Source organism: Elephantulus edwardii, unplaced genomic scaffold (assembly GCF_000299155.1).
Source record: "Elephantulus edwardii isolate Elephantulus edwardi_28Jun2011 unplaced genomic scaffold, EleEdw1.0 scaffold00012, whole genome shotgun sequence".
Taxonomy (NCBI): Eukaryota; Metazoa; Chordata; class Mammalia; order Macroscelidea; family Macroscelididae; genus Elephantulus; species Elephantulus edwardii.
In genome coordinates this window covers 21,993,828-22,016,869 of record NW_006399762.1, presented here as the reverse complement: position 1 = coordinate 22,016,869, position 23,042 = coordinate 21,993,828, and positions in this window count along the sequence as shown.

Genomic DNA, 23,042 nt, shown 5'->3' with positions numbered 1-23,042 from the left:
AGAGTCCAGGTTCTTGGATAAATTGCTCAGCATGAAGATTGAAAAGGTATGGTGAGAGAATACAACTCTGACATACCCCCTTCCCAATTTCAAACCACTCAGTGCTCTTCTGCTCCATTCATACAACAGCCTTTGGATCAAGGTTCTGCATGAGCACAATCAAGTGCTCTGGGATTCCTATTCTTCTAAATGTCAGCCAAAATTTGTCACAATCCACACAGTCAAATGCTTTTGCATAGTCAATAAAGCACAAATAGACAGTCTTCTTGTATTCCTTACTTTCAGCTAGGATCCATCTGACATCAGCAATGATATATATCCTTGATGCCATGGCCTCTTCTAAATCCTGCTTGAACTTTTGGCAGTTTTTAATCTATGTACTGTTCCAGCTGTTTTTGAATAATCTTCAGCAATATTTTGTTTGCATGGCATATCAATGATATTGTTTGATAATTTCTGCATTCAGTTAGATCACCTTTCTTGGTAATGGGAACAAATATGGACCTCTTCCAATCTGTTGACCAGACAGTCATCCTCCAAATTTCCTGACATAAACTGGTGAGTGCATCCAAGGCTGCATCCATTAATTGAAACAAATCAATTGGTATCCCGCTGATTCATGAAGCCTTATTTTTTTCCAATGCTTTAAATGCAGTTTTTACTTCCTCCTTCATTACTATTGGCTCCTGTTCATAAGATTCTTCTTGAAATTTTTCAATGTCAATAAATTTTTTTCTGGTACAATAACTCTGTGTATTCCCTCCATCTTCTTTTCATGCTTTCTGGGCCATTCACTATATTGTCCATGGCATTTTTTCAAATTTGTGACACGAATCTTAAATTTGTTTTTCAGTTCTTTTCGCTTGAGAAATGCTGAGTTCTTCCATTTTTATTCTCCAATTCTAGCACTCTACATATTCAATTATAATACTGGGGTAATGGGCGTAGCTGTGTCAGAGACAATAAGGTTGGCTCAGGATAAAGCAAGGTTCAGAGATGTTGTACATAGGGCCGTTATGAGCTGCAAGTGACTCCATGACACCTAATAACAACAACATACTTTAATAAATTTGAAAATCTAGAGGAAATAGACAAATTCCTTGAAACACGACCTATACAGATTAACACAGATAGATGTAGACTGCTTGAATAAACCATCACCAAAGAAGAAACTGAGATGGTTATAAAATGTTTTCTACAGAAACCCCATCCTAGACCAGAAGGCTTCACAGTTGAATTTTACCAAACAGGCAGAAAAGATCTAGCACCAATTCTACATAAATTATTTAAAAATAAAAATAGAAAAAGAAGGAACACTCTTAAAAGTCATTCTATGAAGCAAGTATAACCAATCCTATTTCTGAAACTAGGCAAAGATTTTATAAAAAAAAAAACAACAAACCTACAAAACACTAACTCTCATGAGTGTAGATGCAAAAACCTTTAACAAAATCCTCGCCAATAGAATTCAACAACACATAAAAAAATAATTTATCATTACCAAGTGGGATTCATAACAGGTATGCAATGATAGTTCATTATAAGAGAAACAACACAATTCATCACATTAACAAAGCAAATAATAAGAACCACATAATCCCAGCTATTGATGCAGAAAAGACATTTGGCAAAACCTAAAAGCCATTCCTGATTTAAAAACTCAGCAAAACAAGAATATAAGGGAATTTTCTCAACATAGTAAAACTTATATATGCAAACGAGTAGATAATATAATTCTCAATGGAGAAAGACTGAAAACATTCTCTTTAGACTCATTATTGTGAAAATGACAATACTACCAAAGGCAATTTACATGTTCAATGCAATTCCAATACAAATACTAATTCCATTCTACAACAAGATAGAAAAGGCTATCTCCAATTTCATTTGGAATGGAAAGAGTCCCTGAATAAGCAAAGCACTACTAAAAAAAAGAAACAAGGTAGGAGGCATCTCACTCCCTGATTTTAAATCCTATTACACTACCATGGTGGTCAAGACAGTATGGTACTGGTACAATGACAGACACATAGATCAACAGAATAGAATTGAGAATAAAGAAATATGTTTATGGCATTGAAGTCTATGGGGAAGAGAATAGTCTAAAAGTATTATATTTTAGGGCATTATTTTTATCGTAGGTGTATGCAATGAGGGTTGCAGAGTGGATTATATTTGGGGGTAGAGGGTGGGGTTTGGAGAGGTGCGGGGGGGGGATTGTGTACCAATGAGGGAGTTTTTCTTTTGCTTTTCAAGGAGAGGAGCAAAGGAGGGGAGAGGGGAGGGGTTTGTGCTGGGAGAAGGGTGCAACAATGAATGAATGGAATCCCAAAATCTCTGTAGATGTTCACTGAAATGAAAAATAAACAACCTGAATAAAAAAAAAAGAAAGAAATTAGCCCATCTACCTATGGTCACTGATTTTTGACAAGGAGATGAAATCAGTTAAGTAGGGAAATGACAGCCTTTTTAACAAATGGTCTTAGCAAAATTGGAAAATTATCTACAGAGAACTCAAGTAAGATCCACAGCTCACTCCATACACAAAACCCAACTCAAAGTGGATTAAGGGCCTAGTACTAAAATCAAGGACTACAAACTTCATTAAAGCAAAGCTTAGAAGAACTCCAGAAGTCCTAATCCACAACATAAACCGTCTTTCAAGCATCCTAAAAACCCTACAACCAGGGAAGGATAAAATAGGTGAATGAGATCTTCTAAGAATCAAATCCCTTTGCAGATCCAAAACCTTCTCTAACAGAGTGAAAATGGAAGCCACACATAAACTGGGAAAAAAACATTTGAAATGACATGTCTGATAAGGGGCTTTCAATTTGCTGTATAGAGGTAACTCATGGTTGTTGTGATGCTGAACACTGTGACACTAATGTGTTAAATATGATAATGGTTACCCATGGTGGATAGTGTTTGGTGGAGCTCCCAAATTAAAACAGGCTTGGAAGCATGAGTGGCAGCCACTTCTGAAATAGCTTGCCTCTGGAAACTCCATGAACTTGGAAAAACTATGAAAGTTATCCAAGTGTTCAGGTTGTTCATTCATAGGGTTGCTATGAGTTGTCTATGACTCAACAACAACAATGACAACAACAACAGTAATCAACTGATATTCCACAGGGAAACAAAACCTCTCAAATGTAGAAAAGACAACCTCTTCAACAAATGATGCTGTGAAAAATGGACTCCTACTTGTAGAAAACTGAAGCAGGATCTACACCTCTCATCATACACAAAAATCAACTCAAAGTAAATCTGAGATGGAGAGGTAGAACCCTGAACCATAAAGATAAAAGAAGACAAAGTGGAACGAAGTTTAGAACACAAAGATTATGATACAAAGAGACTGACAAATACAGCCAGAAATACGCAAGTAGGAGAAGATAAAACTGATGAGTGGGACCTTCTAAAGATTAAAATGCTGTGTGCATCAAATCTTTTTTCCAATAAGATGAAAACAAAACATACTGAATGAGAAAAAAAATATGTAGCAATACAGTCTTAGATAATGGTCTGATAACAAAGGAAGACAGAGACATACATGGCCTCCCCAAGAAAAAGACTGATCACAATAACAAACTGGACAAAAGACATGGAAAGCATTTTCACAGAGGAAGACATTCAGATGGCCAACAGACACATGAAGAAATGCTTAAATTTACTGGCAAGAAGAGGGGTGGAAATTCAAACCTCAATGAGATACCATCTCATTCCAGTAGCAGTGACAAAGTTTAACAGGACAGCAAGCAATAAATAAATGTTGGAGAGGATGCAGAGAGATAGGAACTTTCATACACTGTTGATGGGATTATAAAATGGTACAACCACTCTGGAGACAGTTTGGCATTTTCTCCCAAGCTGATCATAGAAATTGCATTTGACCCAGCTATTCCACTGCTATGAATATATCCCCCCAAATCAGAACTGAGAGACAGAGATTGTAACACCAATGTTCATATTAATTTCATGCACTATCACAAGAACATGGCAACAGTCTAAATGTTCAACCACAATAAACTGGATTAGGAATTTGTGGTTCATTAACTCTACTATGGAATGCTACACAGCCCTTGAGAGTAACAATTTTTAAAACAGCCAAGTGCAAACTGTATGTACCTATTGGGGGCCTTATTTAACTATGATGTTGTTCTTAGGTGCATTCAACTTGATCCTTATATCAGTTTTTAAATACGTAAAATCTTACCATCCTTAGAAAAATGGTCTTATACTCTATTTGTCCTCATGAGACTGAGTCAGTTAATTTAGCAATAATACTCTCTAGCCTCTCCCATGTATTTTTGAAATCATTGCTCTTGAGTACCACATAGTATTGAGGAAGAGGTGTCATCTCAAAATATCATTAAGCTTTGGGTTTTCCAGAATGAGGACTCCAGACAAGCACATCCTCCTATGAGGTAGTAAGGAGAGAATTACATGATCTCTTCTTTTTTAGACAGGTAAAGTGAAATGAAAAGGGGTCATGACTTGTGTCAGGATCATAGTACCTATACAGTACATATACTGTAAAAAGGATGGCAGAACTGTTCAACACCAACTTTTTCTTAATGGATTCAATCTTATATCCAGGCTGTGCAGGTTTTTTAATGTTTCTGAAACCATACTGTTAAATGAGGCCTATTTTCAGGCAGAGACACTAATCCAGCCCTGAGGTAGAATAATTCTTCCTCAGCACCCTTCTTTGATGTATTGCTGATGTAAAACTGAGGGCCAACATATGTTTGTACAAATATATTGGCAAATGTAAGCAGTCTACTACTAATTACTAAACTCTGAACTTCATGTGAAATTTGATGCCTCAAGAAATCTAAATCTGAGGACATGGTATGCATTTTTTCCCTTAAATATTAGCAAAAATGGTTAATTTCTTGTGGTTGAATCTAGATGACACTCAAGAATTATCTTCTAAAATCTTTGGCAATAATGTATATCTACTTAGGAAATTAAAATAAAATAGTTACTAGAAGATATTGAAGCATTTTATATAATTTTAAGCAAAAAAGGGAATTATCTTAAAAAATTAAGCAAAAAGGATTTTTTTTAAATCAAAGATTACTTAATATTTTAAAAACTAAAATGAGGAAAATACCATCTAGACTGACTCTAATAAAAGAATAAGTAATAGTAGATACCAGCAGTCACAAATGAAAGATCATTTACTGATAGGGAACAAAATTATAGAGCTGAAAACATAAGGAATAGTGAACATCGAGGGAAATTCAAAGTGGCCAGTCATGCCTAAAGGTATTCAAATGAAAATTGTTTTTTGAGTCCTTTGCTGAATCGGCATAGTGGAGTAGGTTGGAACAGGACTTTGTCCTCACTATTTTGATCTTTGATTTAGATAATGTTAATTAAAGAGATAGTGGCGTCATCAATTTATTATACATGCTAAACTAAAAGACTTTTCTTCAGATGAATTGCATGAATACATCTATTCTATTGATTTTGCTAATTTTTAATTAATTAGCTAACCTCACTGTGTTTTCTTCTTTAATTGTGCATGCATGCTATATTCAGTTGATCAATTAGTGAGTATCTCAAATTCTAAATATTAAAATATAGTAAGAATGTTCCCCTTTAAGAATATGAATCTTTGCACTCTATGAATATATAGGAGGAAAAAAAGCTTTTTGTTGTTAAAAAAAAACTGAACACGGTAACTCCCCCAGTGGACTCTAGTGTGTCAGGAAGTGAGAGCCGGGCACAGCATAAGACACGATTCAGATTGGTGGTTCACAGGGTTGCTATGGGTCATACTTGACTTAGCTGCACCTAATGACTACAAGAGCAAGAAGTTAGTTTAATAGCAAGGAAAAGGTCTAATTTTAAAATACAGAGAAACCAAAGAAATGTTTTATTTTTAAACAAACTTGTAAAATAACTTACTTTGTTGTTGTTGTTGTTATTGTTATGCATCACCGAGTCACCTGCGATTAATAATGACCCTATGTACAACAGCTCTATCTAAAGCCAACGTCACCATCTCTGACACACCTACCCCCATTACTCCGATCACTGAGTCAATCCATCCCATTGAGGGGTTTCCCCTCCTGTGCTATCTCTCCATCCTCCCAAGCATAATGTCCCTCTCCAAGGACTAGTCTCTCCTTACAAAATGCCCAAAATGTATCAGACTGAGCTTTAGAATCCTTGCTTCCAAGGAGCAGCCTGGTTTCACCATCTCTGAGACGAACCTGTTTGTTATCTTAACAGTTCCCGGTATATTAAAAACTCTTCTCCAGCATGACAAAGCAAAAGCATCAATTCTCCTTCTATTATCTCTACTCATTGTTCAGTTGAAATTGTGAAGACCATGGCCCAGATCAGGTGCACCTTAGTCTCCAGACTGACATTGTTGCTCTTCAGTACTCTGGCAATGTCCCTGACAGCAGACTTTCCCAATGCAATTCATCTTTTGATTTCCTCACTGCTGGTGTCAAGAGTGTTGATTGTGGAGCCAAGCAAACTAAAGCTGTTAACAGTCTCAATCTCTTCACTATCCATCATGATGCTGCTAAATGGCCCAGTGGTAAGAAGCTTTGTTTTCTTGATATTGAGATTCAATCCATAGTGAAGGCTGCAGTCCTTGACCTCCTGCAGTAAGTGCTTCAGGTCCTCCTCCATTTCAGCAAGCAAAGTTGAGTCCATCTTTGTAACACAGATTATAGATGAGTCTTCCTCCAATCCTAATGCCACATTTCTCCTCATAGAGCCCAACCTCCTGGATGATCTGTTCTGTATATAAGTTGAAAAGGAATTGAGATAAGGCACATCCCTGACATACATCCTTCCTGATTTTAAACCATGCAAGTGTCTCCTTGCTCTGTTCTAATGACTACCTCTTGGTCCAAGTATAGATTTCATATAAGCACAATAAAGTGTTCAGGGATTCCCATTCTTCTCAGAGTCAGTCACAGTTTATTGGGATCCACACAGTCAAACATCTTAGCATAGTCAATGAAACACAGATAGACATTCCTCTGGTACTCTCTGCTTTTGGCCAAGATCCATCTAACATTAACTATACTATCCCTAGTACCATGACCTCTTCTAAATCTGGCATGTACATCTGACAGTTATCTGTTGCTGTGCTGTTCTAATAACTTTTGATAATTTTTAGCAGAATCTTGATTGCATGTGATATTAATGATATTGTTTTATAATTTCCGCACTCTGTCAGATCACCTTTATTTGGAATGGGAACAAACATAGATCTGTTCCAGTCAGTTGCCCAGGTGATTGTCCTCCAGATTACCTGGCACAACTTGGTGATCACATCTAGGGCAGCATCTGTTTGTTGAAATATGTCAATCTGTATGCCATCAATTCCTCGGACCTTGCTTTTTGTCAATTCCTTTAGAGCTGCTTGAATTTCTTCCTTCACCATCACAGGCTCTTGATTCTACGTTGTTTCATGAAATTCTTCTGTGTCAGCCAACTCCTTTTGGTACAGTGACTCTCTAAGACTCTTCCCATCTTCTTTAATGCTTCCTGAATTATTCAGTATTTTGCTTAAATTATCCTTAAGCATTGCAACTTGAAGCTTAAATTTGTTCTTCAATTCTTTCAGCTTAAGAAATGCTGAGCAAACTCAGCCCCTTTGATTTTCTGACTCCAGCTCTTTGCACATTTCATTGTATACTTTGTTTTGTCTTCCCACGTTGCCCTTTCAAATCTTCTGTTCAGCTTCTTAATTTTTTCCCTTTGCTTAGGTTTCTTGGTGCTTTAGTGCAATATTCAAAGTCTCTCCTGACAATCCGTTTTGGTCTTTCCTTCCTCCTCTGCTTTCGTAATGACCTTTTGCATTCTTCCTGGATGATATTCTTGATATTCTTCCATGGCTCATCTGGTCTTCTCTCATTTGTTCCTGAGATAGTCTAAAATTCAAGAGGGATGGACTTGAGGTCAAATTTTGGTTTATGTGGATTTGATTTAATTTTCTTTGACTTCAGTTTGAACTTGCTTATGAGTAGTTGGTGGTGTGTTCTACAATCAGTAACTGCCTAGTTTCATAGCTGATATTACACTTTTCCAGCATTTCTTCCCACAGATGTAATCAATCTGATTCTTGTGCATATCGTCAGGGTGAAACTCACATGTATATAAATGTGTACATTTATGTTTCTTATAATAAGAATATTTGCAATGAATTGGTTGCTGACGGTACAGAAATCTATCATTCTGTCTCCAGTATTATTTCTATCACCAAGTCCATGTTTTCTGACTATTGATCCTTCTACAATGTTTTCAAATTACATTAGTTAAGCAAATACTTAATCAATAACTTGCTAAGAACTATGGTCTACCTTTTTTTTGAGACCTGAATCAGTGAAAATAAAAGGTGTATTAGTAATTAGTATTGAAATGTTAATACTTTTGACATTGCTTGTAAATGTCCTGAGTGTGCAACAATACAGATTTTTCTTCTTAAATATTTTCAATTTCTTCACTTTTCAGTTACTTTATTAAATTTTCTTTTTTCCTGAAGAGGTGTTTCATAGATTTAACTGTGTTGCTCAAAATGTATGTATGCAATGGTGTATTGTTTATTGATTCCCATGATCTAATAATCCAAGCAGTTGTAAAAAGATTAAACATGAGATGGAACATCCCTTAGACCCATTATGTCCCAGCTGTGATGTAAGGAAAATTTCCCTGGGATGTGGTCTGTAATGACATTGTATCATAGGAAATGAAGGAGAGAGGATTCCAGAAAAAAAAAAATAAGAACTTCTATATCATCAAAAAATAACTATCTGGATTGGAGTGTATCTGTTTAGACTTAAGCTCCTGTACTGGAGTCTCCTTGAGAGTGTAGTAGGCCAAGACACATGGTAACGTCCAGGAATAGTAGGCATATAGACGTGGAAGGAGATAAGGACTGTACTCCAAAAGTAACAGAAAAAGTGGACCTTGCCCTAGATTATTCTGAGATTTCTAGCCTCCTAAACTGTAAGACAATAAACATGTTAGTTGAAGTCTTCCACTTTTGTTATCTTTTAGAGCAGCAACAGACATTCCAAATAGTTGCTATTGGTAGGTGCCGTTGAGTCAAGTACAATTCATAGCTATCAGTGAGCAACAGACCAAAACCCTGTCCTGTCCTGTGCCCCTGTCATAATCTGATACACTCTCTCCTGTTGTTCTATTTACTGTGTTAACCCACCTGGTTGAGGGACTTCCTCTCTCTCACCATCCTTCCATCTTTTCAAGCATGATGCCCTTCTTCAAGGAATAATTTCTCCTAGCAACATGTCCAAAGTATATAAGGTGAAGCTTTATCATCTTTGCCTCCAATGAGCACTCTGGCTTTACCTTCTCAAAGTCTTACTTGTTTGTTCTTTTGAGCCTCCGTGGTATAGTCAATACTCCTTCCCAACACTGACATTCAAAGGCATCAATTCTTCTGTCATCTTTATTCATTATCCAGCTCTCATATGTATAATAATTGTTTGAAAAGGCTTTGGTCTGAATCAGTCACACTTTAGTGCTCAAACCAGCATTTTTACTCCTCAATAATTTGACCTTAAATTTTCCAAGTGCAATACATCTTCTGACTCCTTAATTGTGGTATCAAGTATACTGATTGTGGATCCAAGCAAGATTAATTCATTGGCTATTTTAATTTTTTCTTCTTATGTTATGATGTTTCCTATCAGTCCAGTGGTGAGGATTTTTGTTTTCTTGACTGTGAGATGCAAACCATATTGAAGGTTGCAGTGTTTGATTTACAGCAAGTGCTTCAAGTCCTCTCCACTTTCAGCAAATAAGTTTGTATCATATGCATAAAAAAATTCTTGACAAGTCTTCCTCAAATCCTGATGATACATATTTCTTCATAGAATCCAGTTTCTCTAATCATTTTCTCAGTATATAGATTCAATAGGTATAAAGAAAACATATAATTCTGACATACACCTTTCTTAATTTTAAACCGTGTAGTATTCCCTTGCTCTTTATGACACAACAGATTCTTGGTCTAGGTATAGGGTTTGGTTGAGAACCATTATGTGTTCTGGTCTTCCCATTTTTATCAGTGTTAGCTGTCAGGAAATCAAAAGACAAATTACATTAGGAAAATTTGCTGTCATGGACCTCTCCAGAGTGCTGAAGAACAACAATGTCAGTATAGAGACAAAAGTGTGCCTAATCCAGGCCATGGTCTTCTCAATTACTTGTTATGCTTCAGAGAGCTGGACAATAACTGAGGACGACAGAAGAAGAATAGATGCCTTTGAGTTGTAGAGCTAGAGAAGAGTCTTGAACATACCATGGACTGCCAAGAAAACAAATAAATCTGTCTTGGAAAGTCTCTCCTTGGAGGCTAGGATTTTGAAGCTCTGTCTCACATACTTTGGGCACGTGGCCAGGAGAGACTGGTCTTTGGAGAAGGATAGCATGCTTGGACGGGTGAAGGGACAATGCAGGAGAGAAAGATCCTGGACGAGACGGATTGGTACAGTATCTGGGGAAATGGTGATTGGTGTGTTAGAATTAGTGAGACTGGGGAGCTCTGGTGGCCTAGTGGCAAAAAGCTGCACTGCAATCCCAGAGGAACACGGTTCGAATCCACCAGACGCTCTGCCGGAGAAGGAGGTGCAATATCCTCCTGTACCAGTCAGATCTGATTTGACGGTACACGCACACAAAATTAAAAAAAAAAAAAAGAATTAGTGAGACTGGCGCAGGCCATGGAAAGGTTCAGAGCTGCTGTACAAAGGGTTACTATATGTCACAGGTGACTCAATGGCAAATAACATCAACAAAAACATACTATATTGGGGTTTTTTTTGGATTTTTTTCTTCATTTAAGCCTATTGTTTAGGGTCAACAAGTCCTCAGGGAGGGTCTTTGTATTTAAAGTTAGATATTATTATATTTTTGAGGAACGTTTTCTAAGTGGTACAGCACTCTTCTGTCAATATACTGTACTGAGCTAACCTAGGGTTGCTCTGATATTGAAACTTGTGCCACTGGGGTTTCAAATGCCATAATGGTTACACATCGTGGACAGTGTTTGGTGGAGCTCTCAGTTTAAGACAGGTTTGGAAGGAAGCAGGAGTGGCATCCACTTCCTAAACAAACACCTCTGGAAACTCTATAAAGTTTGATAAATATTAATAGATATAGAAAGGCTTCAGGCCTTTTTTCATAGAGTCACTATGGGTAGTGCTTGACTCGATGACAATCAACAAAAACAAACCATAATTTGTTCTTTTTTTAAAAAATTAAATTGCTCATTAATTTCAGTAAAAATTTACAGAGACTTTGGATTTCCATTCTTTCATTGTTGCATTTTTCTCCCCTTCTAACGCTTCCCCCTAGTACACTACCCTCTAGGAAAAGTAAAAGACAAATTCTTTCATTGTTTCACAAACCCTCTCCCAGGTCCACTCCACCATGTAGCCTTTGCTCTAGATTCCTGTCATGACAAAAATACCTAATCACATATTCCTTTTAAACAGTTTCTCCTTCATCTGTTTCAATGCCATATACATTATTGAACCCATCTTTCTCAGTCTCTCCCCAACCCCAAAGTCAGTCCTGTTTTACAACAGTGGCACTATGCAGTATTTGTCCTTTTGTGACTGAGATATTTCACTCACCTTAATGTCCTCCAGGGTCACCCATTTTGAATAATATTGCATGAGTTCCTTGTTTTTCAATGCAGCATAGTATTCCATTGTGTGAATATACCACAGCTTCTCTATCCATTCCTTTGTTGATGGCATTTAGGTTGTTTCCAACTCCTTGCTATTGTGAACAAAGCTGCAATAAACATGGATGTACATATATCTGCTTGGATGTCAGTTATAGTCTCTTTGGGATATATTCCCAGTAGTGGAAGTACTAGGTCAAATGATATCTCTATTTGCAAATTTTTGAGAAAGCGCCATACCACCTTCCACAATGGTTTCACCATTTGACACTCCCACCAACAGTGAATAAGGGTTCCAGTTTCTCCACAACCTTGCCAGCATTTGTTGTTTGCTGATCTGTTAAATTTTGCTATTCTGTCTGGGGTCTGATGATATCTCATAGTTGTTTTAATTTTCATCTCTCTTATAACTAGAGATTTTGAACATTTGTTCATGTGCTTGTTAGCCATCTGAATGTCTTCTTCGGTGAAGTGTCTGTTCATATCCTGTGCCCATTTTTCTATTGGATTATTTACCTTTATCTTGTGGTGCTCAAGTATTTTATAGATTCTGGATATATGTCCCTTATCTATTATTACCAAATACTTTTTCCCAGTCTGCGGCTTCCCTTTTTACCTTGTTGGAGAAGTTTTTGGGTGTACATAGGGATTTGATTCTTAGAAGATCCCATTCATCTACTTTATCTTCTCCTGGTTGTAGGTTCTTCAGGATACTTGGAAGACTGTAGGACTCCTAGCATTGTTCCTAGCTTTCCTTTAATGAAGTTTATAGTCCTTGGTTTTAGTCCTAGGTCCATGATTCACCTTGAGTTGTTTTTTGTGTATGGAATGAGGTGTGGATCTTGCTTGAGTGTTGTGCAGATACTTTCCCGAATTTGCCAACACCGTTTGTTAAAAAGGCTGTCATTTCCCCACTTGTCAGAAATCAGTTGACCATAGATAGATGGGTTGATCTCCAGGTTCTCAATTCTATTCCATTGGTCCATGTGTCTGTCATTGTACCAGTATCATGCTGTCTTTACCACCACAGCAGTATAGTAGGATTTGAAATCAGGGAGTGAGATACCTCCTACCTTTCTTCTATTTTTAAAGAGTGATTTGCTTATTCAGGGCTTCTTTCCATTCCAAACGAAACTGGAGATTGCCTTTTCCATCTCGTTGAAGAACGGGATTGGTATTTGTATTGGGATTGCATTAAATGTGTAAATTGCCTTTGGCAGTATTGCCATTTTCACAATATTGAGTCTTCCTATCCATGAACAAGGGATATTCTGCCACTTCTCAAGGTGTTTTTTTGTTTCTTGTAGTAATGTCTTGTAATTTTCTTTGAATAGATCCTCTGTGCTTCTGGTTAAATTTATTCCCAAGTGTTTAATCTTGTGGTTAGCTATTATGAAGGGTATTGTTTTTCTTAGTTCTGGCTCTGTATTCTCTTTGTCACTGTTGAGAAATCCAACTGATTTTTGTACGTTGACCTTGTATCTTGCCATTTTCCTAAATTGGTCCACTGTGTTCAATAGCCATCTTGCTGAATATTTAGGATTTTCTAAGTATACTATCAAATCATCCACATAGACTGATAATTTTGTTTCCTCTTTGCCAATTTGGATACCTTTTATTCCCTTCTCTTGTCTTATTGCTATCACTAAGACTTCCAAAACAATATTGAATAAGAAAGGTGATAGTGGGCACTTCTGCCTAGTTACTGTTCTTAAAGGGAATGCCTTTAACCTCTCTTTATTGAGAACAATGTCGGCTCTCGGGTTTGCATAAATATTTTTTACTATGTTGAAGAAATTCCTCTCTAATTCTATTTTATTGAGTGTTTTAATCAGGAAAGGATGTTGGATTTTGTCAAAGGCCTTTTCTGTATCAACTCATAGGATCATGTGGTTCTTGTTCTTTGCTTTGTTAATGTGATGAATTACATGAATTGGTTTTTTTTTCTATGTTGAACCATCCTTGCGTACCTGTTATGAATCCCACTTGGTCATGGTGAATTATTTGTTAGATGTGTCATTGGATTCTATTGGCCAGTATTTTATTCAGTATTTTTGCATTTATGTTCATGAGAGATATTGGCCTATAGTTTTCTATTTTGGTGCCATAATTTGTTCTGATCCACACAGTCAATAAATGATTTGTATAGCCTTAAAAGTACAAATAGATATTCTTCTGGCATTCCTTGTTTTCAACCAGGATCCATCTGACATTTGACATCAGCAATGATATCTCTGTGCACGACCTCTTCGAAAACCAGGTTGAAATTTTGGCAGTTCTCTATGTTCGGTTTTAGCCAATTTTGAATGATCTTAGCAGTATTTTCTTGCATATGATGTTAATGGTACTATTTAATATTTTTTGTATTCTGTTAGATAATCTTTCTTGGGAATTGGAAAAAACAAGGGATCATCTCTAGTTAGTTGACCAGGTAACTGTCCCCCAAACTTCCTGGCATAAACTGGTGAGCACGTCCAGGGTTTCATCTGTCATTTGAAATATTTTAATTAGTATTCCACTGATACCTGGGGCCTTATTTTTTGCCAATGCCTTCATTGCAACTTGAATTTCTTCCTTATTGACATTGGTCTTTGATCATATGATTATTGCTACTGTTGATTGCCTTCGAGTTGAGCATGACTCATAGTAACCCTATGAACAAAAGGCCTGAAGTCCCTCCACAACTATTGACATTTATCAAAGTTCATAGAGTTTCCATCGGTATGTTATTTAGAAAGTGGATGCCACTCTGCTTCCAAAGATCATATGGTATCACTGTGAAAAAACATGTCTGGCATTGAAATAGTTCAGGATCATATAGTACTACCTGAAATATTTCAGTGTCAGACTTTTATTTTTTTTCCTCACCGTGATTCTGGGTATTCTGTCCATCTTTTGATGCTTCATGGATCTATCAAGATGTTGCCCATAGTATCTCTAAGTAATGCAACTTAGGGATTGAGTTTCCTTTTTTAGTTCTTTCAGCCTGAGAAATGTTAAATGAATCCTTCTCTTTTTATTCTTCCATTATAGATCTCTTCATATTTAATTATAATAGCTTGCTTTGTCTTCTCTAGCTGCCCTTTGAAATCTGCTATTCAGTTCTTTTACTTCAACATCTCTTCCCTTTGTTTTGTATACTTTGCACTCTAGTGCATGATATGTGTGTGTATGTGTGTAACTATACTTTGTAAACTGTGTCTAGTGAAATATTGTGTGCAATAAAATAACATTTCAAATATCTAACAATTTATTTCTTTTTCCGTTCTTCCAGCTCAATTGCTTTAATAAACTCCCTGCAACAATTCATCAGTGTTATTGGTCCTCATACATCATCTACTCTACATTCCCTATCCATCAGTTCCCTCCTGTCTTCATTTCCTTTCTTGTTCAGCATAATGTCATGGTCTATCATCATTATCACTCCCTTGCTAATGCTCTAAACCTCCTTTTCCTCTTTCACACTTGGCTGGCAAAATTCAATCTTTTTTGCATCTAATAATATTCTTTTTTTGAACATTACTTTTTGGGAAAATTGTACAGTAAGGCTGATAAGTGCAATTTCAAATTTTTTATCTCAGAATCCAAATGGACTCAAATATAATCTAGAACTTATCTGACTTTTTGCTCATTTTGCTGGTAAAAACTTTATGCACTGAATCTCTGATCTGAAAATACAATATAGCCTATATATTTTTAAAATAGCAGATATAACTTCTCTCACACAGTTGACACCCAATGGGTACAAAACAAACTCAAATAAATTACAGACGAAGTGACTCTTAAATTATGGTGATGACCCCTGGTATGTCAGATTAAAAGTGTGCTCCACAGGATTTTAAATGATGGTTATATTTTGATGTACCTTTGAGTGGATTTGAACTTCAAATTTTTATGGTTAACAGCTAAGTATAATAACTTTGCATCATTTAAAGGTAAAATTACAAGGTAAGGGAAACTTAGATACAAACTTCAATTACTGCAATCTCAATTTTAAATGACATAATTTTGGATAACTTTTGTGTATTGTTAATCTCTTTATCTCCTCTTTCTGATTTTTGGATTTATAGAATAATTTACTTGATTTTATGATGGAACACAAAGAGATCTCAGAGTCATTTAATAAACTCTGGATCCCTACTGCCTTTGTTGGGTTAGAGAAGTGTCTTGTGTATTTTGATTTTTTGGTGTTAGTACCCAGATCTCCTCTGGCTTTTTGGAAATCTTGTAGTTCATTAAATCTATAGTCTTGTAAATATTGTATAAAACCATTATTGTAGAATGAGTATGAGTATATAAGGTGGAGGGAGAGGGTGTTAGCAGAGGGGCGAAGATGGGTAGAGGTGGAGTGGGATGTTAATCATTGGGTTGCACAATTCGATGGGTGGGGTGAAGGAGATGGGAAGGATCTTTTGAGAAAAACAATGTTGTTGTTGTTGCTATGTGCCGTCGAGTCTCTTGCGAATCATAGCGACCCTATATGCAACAGCCCTAAACTCTGCTCTATCCTGTGCCAATAGCACTGTCTCTGACACTCCCATCCCGATTATCCCAGTCACTGAATCAATACACCTCATAGAGGGCCTTCCCCTCCTGCGCTGTTCCTCCACCCTCCCAAGCATGATGTCCTTCTCCAAGGACTGGTCTCTCCTCACAACATGTCCAAAGTATGTTAGACGGAGTCGCAGAATCCTTGCCTCCAAGCAGCCAACCGGTTTAATCCTCTCCAAGATTAATCTGTTTTCCTAGCAGTCCATGGTATTCTCAATACTCTTTTCCAGCACCGCAGCTCAAAGGCATCAATTCTTCTATTCTCTTTGGTCATTGCCCAACTTTCTGATGCATAACAAGTGATTGTGAAGACCATGACCTATATCAAACACACCTTAGTCTCCAGAGAGACACCATTGCTCTTCAGCACTTTGGAGAGGTCCCTAACAGCAGACTTTCCCATGACAATGCACCTTTTAATTTCCTGGCTACTGGTGCCAAGAGTGTTGACTGTGGAGCCAAGCAAACTAAAGCTTTGTACTATCTCAATCTCTTCACCATGCATCCTGATGCTGCCAATTGGTCCAGTGGTGAGAATCTTTGTCTTCTTGACATTGAGCCTCAATCCGTATTGGAGGCTGTAGTCCTTGACCCTCTGCAGCAGGTGCTTCAGGTCCTCTTCAGTTTCAGCAAGCAGGGTTGTGTCATCCGCATAACGCAGATTGTTGATAAATCGTCCACCAATCTTGACCTCACATTTCTCCTCATAGAGCCCAGCTTTTTGGATAATGTGTTCTGCATATAGATTGAAAAGGTATGGAGATAGGATGCATCCCTGGTGTACGCCCGTCCCAATTTTGAACCATGCAGTGTTCCCTTGCTCTGTTCTGATGACTGACTCCTGGTCCAAGTGTAGGTTTTGCATTAGCACGATCAATTGTTCTGGGATTCCCATTCTTCTCAAACGATGTATTCAAACATAAAAATTTATTTAAAAATTGTTTAAAAAATCTATAATCCTGAACATTGGTTCTGGTTTCAAAGATCCAATGCTTTGCTGTCCTTTTGTTTGAGTGCCGAGTCTCTTCTGGTCAACCAACACTCTCATCATCATTATTTTTGTAAATAAAATTTTTTACTTTATACTGGTTTACTTGCAAAGTTTGTATACATTGTTTTTCACATCAGATCTTTCCCATTTCCTTTACCTACCCCGCCCTCCACCCATCATATTGTGTGATCTTATGATTAACCAATCATGCAGCTCACCCCTTTGTTCCCCTCTCCCCTTGAATCCTTACATGTTCTGCAATAAGGATCTTATACAGTATTTGTCCTTATGGGTCTGAGTTAGCTCACTTAGCATAATGATCCCCAATCCTCCCCCCCCACCAATGTTAGGTAGTAATTTACAAAATCATTGCTCCTGCTTTCTGCATAGTATTCCATCACGTGAATGTACCATAATTTCTCAATCCATTCAGTTGTAGTTTAACAGTTAGGCTATTTCCATGTTCTTGTGACTGTGAATAATGTTGCTATGAACACTGGTGTTCAAGTCTCCATTCGTGCCTCAGCACTCATTCTCTCAGGGTATATATAATCCAAGCTGGTTGATATGGAATTTCTATATTCAGCTTTTTCAGGAAATGCCAGACTGCCTTCCAGAGTACTCGTACCATTTTACAATCCCAGCAATAATGTATAAGAGTTTCAATTGCTCCACATTCTCTCCCACATTTCTTACTTGCTGTCCTGCTAAACTTTGCCACTGCTCCAGGGAGAGGTGAGACGGTATCTCATTGTGGTTTTGATTTACATCTCTCTTAATGCCAGTGATTTGGAGCATTTCTTATTGTGTCTGTTGGTCATGCAACTATCTTCCTCTGTGAAAAGTCTTTCCATTTATTTTGCCCATTTTGTAATTGTGTTATCAGTCTTCTTCTTTGTGGAGACCCTGTAGGAGTCTGTGAACTTTTGATATGGGACTCTTGTCTAACGTGGTATTGTCAATTTTTTCCCCTCAGTCATAAGGTTTTCTTTTTACTATATGGAAAAAGTTTTTGATGTGCCCAAGGATTTAATCTTTAGAAGGTCCCATTCATTAATTTTATCATTTCTAAATTGTGCACTTCTGGCTGTGTTTGGCAGTCTTTTTATACCATAGACTAGGCCATCAAAGCTTGATCTCAGTTTGTCTTTGATGAACTTTATGGTTTTGGGTTTTAGTCCCCAGTCTCCGATCCACCTTGAGCTGATTTTGGTATATGGTGTGAGATGTGGATACTGTTTCAGTTTTCTGCATGTAGCAGCCCAGTTTTGACAACATCATTTGTTGAAGAGGTTGTCATTTCCTCATTTTATAGGTTTTATTTCCTTGTCAAATATCATTTGGACATAGATAGATGGGCTCTATTTCTGGATTCTCAATTCTGTTTCATTAATCTATATGCCTTGCATTGTACCAGTACCATGCTGCATTTGTTACTACTGCTGTGTAGTAGGTTCTGAGGTCGGGGGTGTTATACCTTTCACTTCATTTTTGTCTTTCAGAAGTGCTTGGTTTACCTAAGGTCTCTTTTCTCTCCAAATAAAATTGTACATTTCCCTTTTGATATCCTTGAAAAATAAATTTGGTATCTGGATTGGGATTGCATTGAACATATAGACTGCTTTTAATAGGATTATAATTTTCACAATATTGAGTCTTCCTATCCATGAAAAGGACATATTTTTCCATAACTTTAGATCTATTATTGTTTCTCGTGGGATTGCTCTGTAGTTTTCTTTGTACAGTTCTTTTGTGTCTCTAGTTAGGTTCACTCACAAGTATCTCAGTTTTGGTTGGCTATTGTAAATGGTCATTACAAAGGCAGAGAAAGAAGAAAAGACCAAGATAGATGTCATATTAGACTCTGAATATTGCATGAGGATGCCAAGAAGCCAAAACAAAGGCAAGAAAACAAGAAATTAAGGGGCCGAATAGAAGATTTCAAAGGGCAGCTAAGGAAGACAAAGCAAAGTATTAGAATTAATTGTACAAAGAGCTAGAGTCAGAAAATCAAAAGGGCTAAACTCACTCAGTATTTATTAAGCTAAAGGTATTTGAAAAACAAATTCAAGCCACGAGTTGTAATACTTAAGGATGCTTTGGGCAGAATAGTAAATGATCCAAGAAGCATTAAAAGAAGATGGAAGGAGTATACAGAGTCACTGTACCAGAAGGAGTTGGCTGACACAAAAGAATTTAATGAAACAACATATGCAAGAACCTGGGGTGATGGAGGAAGATGTCCAAGCTGCTCTGAAGGAACTGGCAAAAAACAAGGCCTCAGAAATTGATGGCATACCAACTGACATATTTCAACAAATAGATGCTGCCCTGGATGCACTCACTAAGTTGTGTCAAGCACTCTGGAGGACAACTATCTGGCCAACTGACTGTAAGAGATCCATATTTGTTTCCATTCCAAAGAAAGGTGACCCAATAGAGTGTGGAAATTATCCCAAAATTTCATTAATATTACATGCAAGCAAAATTCTGCTGAAAGTAATCAAAAAATGACTGGAGTATTAAAATCAACAGAGAAATGCTAGATGTGCATGCTGGGTTTAGGAGAGGTAATGAAGCTAGGGATATTATAGCTAATGTTAGATGGATCTTGGTTGAAAGCAGAGAGTACCAGAGGAATGTCTATATGTGCTTCATTGACTATGCAAAGATATTTGATTGTGTGAATCACAATAAACTATGGCTGACGCTGAGAAGAATGGGAATCCCAGAACATTTGATTGTGCTTATGTGAAACCGATAGTTGGACAAGGAGGCAGTCATCAGAAATGAGCAAGGAGACACTACATAGTTCAAAATTGGGAACGGTGTCCACCAGGGATGTAGTCTGTCTCCATACCTTTTTAATCTATATGCAGAACAGATCATCCAGGAGGCTTGGCTGTATGAGGAGGAATTGGCATCAGGATTGGAGGAATTTGTATTATGCAGATGACACAACCCTGCTTACTGAAACTGAGGAGGATCTGAAGCACTCATTGCAGAAGGTCAAGGACTGCAACCTTCAATATGGGTTGAAGCTCAACATCAAGAAAACAAAGATACTCACCACTGGGCCAATTGGAAGCATCAGTATGGATGGTGAAGAGATTGAGATTGTTAACAGCTTTAGTTTGCTTGGCTCCACAAGCAACACTCTTGTTATCAGCAGCCAGGAAATCAAGAGGCAAATTGCATTGGAAAAGTCAGCTGACAGGGACCTTTTCAGAGTATAGAAGAGCAATGATGTCAGTCTGGAGACTAAGGTATGCCGGATCCAGGCCATAGTCTTTGCAATTGCTTGCTATGCATCAGAGAGCTGGACAATGACTAGGGATGATAGAGAATTGATGTTTTTGAGTTGTGCAGTAAAAGAGTATTAAATTTACCATGGACTGCTAGGAGAACAAACATGTTCATTCTAGAGAAGATGAGACTGGCCTGTCCCTTGAAAGCAAGGATTCTGAAACTTTGTCTGACATTCTTTAGGCATGTTGCAAGGAGAAACCAGTCCTTGGTGAGGGACATCATGCTTGGAAGGGTGGAGGGACAGAGAAAGAGAGGGAGACCATCAATGAAATGGATTGATGCAATGACTGGGGTAATGAAGGTAAATGTGTCAGAGACAAAGTTGACACAGGCTAGAGCAGGTTTCAGGGCTGTTGTACATAGGATCACTATGAGTCACAAGTAACTCAATGACACATAACAATAACAATACTGTAAATAGTATTGCTTTCTTGGTTTCCTTCTCTGAGTTCTTTTTGCTACTATAGAGGAATCCCACTGATTTTTGCATGTTGATCTTGTATCCAGTCACTCTACTAAACTGGTCTACTAGCTCCAACAGTTTTTTTATTGAATCCTTGGGGTGTTCTGTTTACACTATCATATCATCTGCATAGAGTGATAGTTTAACTAGCTCTTTTCTGATCTGGATGCCTTTTATTTCCTCCTCTTGTTGTTTTATCTTAGCAAGCACTTCCAATACAATATTGAAAAGAAGTGGTAACAGTGGGCATCCTTGTCTGGTCCCTGTTCACAAGGAAAATGCTTTTAGTCTTTCTCTGTTGATAGTAAATTGGCTCTTGGTTTTGCATATATAATTTCACTATGTTGGGGAAATTCCCTTCTATTTCGATTTTATTGAGTGTATAGGAAGGGGTGTTGGATTTTTTGTCAAATGCCTTTTCTGCATCCATTGCTAAGATCATATAAGTTCTTGTTATTTGCTTTGTTAATATTTTGAATTATATTAATTATTTTTCTTATTTTGAACCATCCTTGCACACATATTTATCAGTCTCATTTGGTTGTGATGAATTATTATTATTATTACTACTACTATTTTTTAATATGTTTTTGGATTCTATTGGCTAGGATTTTTCGCATTTATATTCGTAAGAGATATTGGTCTGTAGTTTTCTTTCTTGGTAATATCTTTGCCTGGTTTTGGTATTTGGAATATGCTTGCTTCATAGAATGACTCTGGAAGTGTTTCTTCTTTTTCAGTTTTTAAAAATACTTTAAGTGGAATTGGCAATAGATCCAATCTCAATGTTTGGTAGAAGTCAGCAGTGAAGCCATTTGATCCAGGACTTTTCTTACAGAGAAGTCTTTTTATGACCTGTTCAAATTTTCTTTTGTTATAGGTCTGTTTAAGTACACTATCTCTGTCATTGTCAATCTTAGTAGGGCATGAGTTTCAAGAAATTTGTCCATTTCCTCTAGGTTCTGAGTATAGCTTTTCAAAGTATCCTGGTATTGTAGATTTTCTTTTGTCTGGTTCTGTTGTGATGTCACCTCTATAATTTCTTAATCAATTTATCTGTGTCTTTTATTTTTTCTTTCATTTTTACTTTGTTAAGTTTACCAGCAGTTTGTCAATTTTATTGACCCTTTAGAAAAACCAGTTCCTGATCTTATTAATAGGTGGTTTCAATTCTTTTTTTGTTTTCTATGTCATTGATCTCAGCTATTGTCCTGATAATTTCTTAGTAGTATTAGATTGCTGTTCTTTTTCTATTTTGATGCAAATATTTAGTTAGATCATTGACATTTCTTCTTTCTTCTTTTTTTATGTGCATGCCTATTGCTATGAATTGCCTCCTGAGGACTGCCCCAGCTCCATCCTAGAGGCTTTGGTATGTTGTATTTTCATTTTAAGAGAGTTGTTTCCTTTCCACAGGGAGGTTTTGTAAACTTTACCCTTCTATGGTTATTTTCTAGTTTTAGGCATTGTGGTCTGAGAAGATACTTTGTATTATTTCAGTGATTTTGAATTTGTTGAGGTTTGCTTTGTGTGTTAACATGTGATCATTTCTGGAGAATGTGCACTTGAAAAGAAAGTGAACTGAATTTTAGTTGGATGCAGTACCCTAAATACAACCACAGGGTTGAGTTGACTGGTTGTATAGTTTAGATCTTATGTAACTTTGTTGAGTTTCTTTTTGTGTTGACTTATGCTTTGGTGATGATTATGTGTTGAAATCTCCTACCACTATTGTAGTGCTGTCTAGTTCTTTGTTTGAGTCTGTTAACTGCTGTTTTATGTATTTTGCAGGAGACTCTTGTGGAGTGTAGTTCTACTCTGGAAGTTGATTTCTCACATCTTGATGCGGGTCACATAAGGAACGTTTTGGTTTGTGCTATTGGTTTTTTCCCTCCACAAGCAGGTGTCAACTGAGTGGACAGTCAGCCGGGTTTAGCCACCAAGGACCCAGGGGTGGAGGATCTACTCTGTTTACTATAGTCAGCAGCATTTGTTGTGCGTGGCTGTCTTTAAAATTGCATAGGGCCATCAGG